The 3,688-nt window shown below is 36.8% G+C and overlaps 1 non-coding gene across 1 annotated transcript; it reads left to right on the top strand.

Moving 5' to 3' along the window:
* Window positions 1-1,444: 1,444 nt before the first annotated feature.
* On the top strand, window positions 1,445-1,607 carry LOC135018928 (U1 spliceosomal RNA). The gene has a single exon (XR_010216555.1). It is a non-coding gene; the product is annotated as a U1 spliceosomal RNA (small nuclear RNA).
* Window positions 1,608-3,688: the final 2,081 nt, after the last annotated feature.

A 3,688-nucleotide genomic window follows, 5' to 3' on the forward strand; every position in this document is an offset into this window, starting at 1 on the left:
ACAATAACTTTTACCATTTTAATTTGTTTTAATAGTATATTGACAGTATTGTTTTCTTTCAAAAATCCAATTAATTTTCTTTACCCGATTATTAAAATGGTAATTGACAAAAACAAACTACATTGTCACCAGAAGAGCAATACAAAATGTACAAGTGATATATTAAAATCATCTTTCCAGCTTGAATTTCAATGATGCATTGGGGCAACGATTTTGTGAGAAACATCTTCACCCTTTAATAAAGATTTTCTTAATTCCTTACCTGTGTGCTAATTAGATATCACCTTGTTTTCACATTAAACAGACTTCCACATGAGAAAGCAGCAAGGATGCAGTGGCGTTAATGTTTCCTGGTGTCAACCTGTATTATTTCAGTAGATATTGAAATGAGGATGCATCTTGCTGCCTTTCCAATGAAGCAAGTTTAATTTAGTAATAGGTGAAAAACCATCCAAGAGCTGTTTAATCACTCAATTGGATTTTTTTGCCAGCATATTTCTTTTTCTCTGCAACCCACTGCTAAATTGTGCTTCCTAGCTGTTTTTATAAAATCACTGAATCAAATCTAACTCTGATTACATCAGAGAAGTCTAAATACCTAACACCATAACAGGGGGTTTGAAATTTTGACTTGTCTACTTAAAGATCACCAAAATCTGATAACAAAGTCAATTACATCCCTGGGTGGGATTGAACCACCAACCTTTTGGTTAATAGCCATACACACTAACTGATTGCGCCACAGCGACACTTTGCAAAATTACATACTGACAAAGGCTAATAAACAATCATCTAGAACGTTTCCTAGAAAAACTTTAAAAAGTCAATAATCTGGAGTGTTTTTGTAAGATGTTTCTGCCATCAACCAATGAAGAAACACATTGGTACTTTCCCATGATGAGTGAGTGCTTCAGGATCTCTTGCACTTACATGTGCAGCAGAGTACTGCAATGGAAGCATGCTGGGCCCATAACCCAGAGGTAGAAAGATTGAAACTATCCTCTGCTATATGCATTTTTTTTGTTAATTAAAGTAATCCAAAACTGGGATTGATATTTTTGCTCTTTTATTTTTACTTAAAGTACAATAACTTTTACCATTTTAATTTGTTTTAATAGTATATTGACAGTATTGTTTTATTTCAAAAATTCACTTAATTTTCTTTTTTGTGTGCTAATTAGATATCACCTTGTTTTCACATTAAATAGACTTCCACATGAGAAAGCAGCAAGGATGCAGTGGCGTTAATGTTTCCTGGTGGTAGTGGGGGACTGTGTTTGTGCTTTCCTCTGGTCAGCTCTGGTAAAAGTCAGATTTCTTTGTCTCAGATCTTCCTCTAGCCTTGTTCTTCTTTCGAGAGTTCCCTTGTGCTGCCTCAGTTGGATCTCCTTCACTTGACAGGGGGGTACCCGAGCAGCGACCCTCCCCAGCACTAGCCCAACTCCTACTTACCTGCCAGGTGAGATACTATGATCATGAAGGTGCTTCTCCCAGGGAAAGGCTCACCCATTGCACTCTGGGTGTGCTGCTCCTGCGATTTCCCCAAATGTGGGAAACTTGACTGCATAATTTGTGTTTCCCCTGGTCGGCTCTCGTATAATTCAGATCTCTTTGTCTCAGGTCTCTCTCCAGCCTAGTTTGCTGTCTGTTTCCACTTCTCTTTTCTTAAACCGCTCCCTTCTATGCCCTTGCGCACCTTAATTAAATCTAACTCTGATTACGTCAGAGAAGGCTAGGTACCCTACACCATAAGAGGGGGTTTGAAATTTTGACTTGTCTACTTAAAGATCACCAAAATCTGATCACAAGGTCAATTACATCACTGGGTGGGAACCTTTTGGTTAATAGCCTATGTAAGTGCAAGAGATCCTGAAGCACTCACTCATCATGGGAATGTACCAATGTGTTTCTTACAAAAATTCTCCAGATTATTGACTTTTTAAAGTTTTTCTAGGAAACGTTCTAGATGAATGCTTATTAGCCTTTGTCAGTATGTACTTTTGCAAAGTGTCGCTGTGGCGCAATCAGTTAGTGTGTATGGCTATTAACCTAAAGGTTGGTGATTCAATCCCACCCAGGGACGTAATAGACCTTGTTATCAGATTTTGGTGATCTTTAAGTAGACAAGTCAAAATTTCAAACCCCCTCTTATGGTGTAGGGTACCCGGCCTTCTCTGATGTAATCAGAATTAGATTTGATTAAGTGATTTTATAAAAAACAGCTAGGAAGCACAATTTAGCAGTGGGTTGCAGAGAAAAAGAAAAATGCTGGCAGAAAAATCCAATTGAGTGATTAAACAGCTCTTCATTTTCTGGCTTTATTTTTATGCTAACAAATTTGTTCTCTGAAAAGTGTCCACAAAGCCAAGTCTCTGATTAACACCTTTGTAGGCATGGTTTTTAACCTATTACTAAATTAAACTTGCTTCATTGGAAAGGCAGCAAGATGCATCCTCATTTCAATGTCTACTGAAATAATACAGGTTGACACCAGGAAACATTAACGCCACTGCATCCTTGCTGCTTTCTCATGTGGAAGTCTGTTTAATGTGAAAACAAGGTGATATCTAATTAGCACACAGGTAGGGAATTAAGAAAATCTTTATTTAAGGGTGAAGATGTTTCTCACAAAATCGTTACCTCAATGCATCATTGAAATTCAAGCTGAAAAGATGATTTTAATATATCACTTGTACATTTTGTATTGCTCTTCTGGTGACAATGTAGTTTGTTTTTGTCAATTACCATTTTAATAATAGGGTAAAGAAAATTAAGTGGATTTTTGAAAGAAAACAATACTGTCAATATACTATTAAAACAAATTAAAACGGTAAAAGTTATTGTACTTTAAGTAAAAATAAAAGAGCCAAAATATCAATCCCAGTTTTGGATTACTTTAATTAACAAAAAAAATGCATATAGCAGAGGACAGTTGCAATCTGCCTACCTCTGGGTTATAGGCCCAGCATGCTTCCATTGTAGTCCTTTGCTGCACATGTAAGTGCAAGAGATCCTGAAGCACTCACTCATCATGGGAAAGTACCAATGTGTTTCTTCATTGGTTGATGGAAGGAACATCTTACAAAAACTCTCCAGATTATTGACTTTTTAAAGTTTTTCTAGGAAACGTTCTAGATGAATGCTTATTAACCTTTGTCAGTATGTACTTTCGCAAAGTGTCTCTGAGGCGCAAACAGTTAGCGTGTTCAGTTGTTAACCAAAAGGTTGGTGGTTCAATCCCACCTAGGGACGTAATTGACCTCGTTATCAGATTTTGGTGATCTTTAAGTAGACAAGTAAAAATTTCAAACCACCTCTTATGGTGTAGGGTACCTGGCCTTCTCTGATGTAATCAGAGTTAGATTTGATTAAGTGATTTTATAAAAAAAACAGCCACGAAGCACAATTTAGCAGTGGGTTGCAGAGAAAAAGAAATATGCTGGCAGAAAAATCCAATTGAGTGATTAAACAGCTCTTCATTTTCTGGCTTTATTTTTATGCTAACAAATTTGTGCTCTGAAAAGTGTCCACAAAGCCAAGTATCTGATTAACACCTTTGTAGGGATGGTTTTTCACCTATTATTAAATTAAACTTGCTTCATTGGAAAGGCAGCAAGTGATGTCATCCAAGCAGTGGGTCAAAGTTGGCTTCAAACCTCGTCTGCTTATGAAAAGAGAAAAGGGGTAT

This window comes from Pseudophryne corroboree, unplaced genomic scaffold, assembly GCF_028390025.1.
Source record: "Pseudophryne corroboree isolate aPseCor3 unplaced genomic scaffold, aPseCor3.hap2 scaffold_330, whole genome shotgun sequence".
NCBI lineage: Eukaryota > Metazoa > Chordata > Amphibia > Anura > Myobatrachidae > Pseudophryne > Pseudophryne corroboree.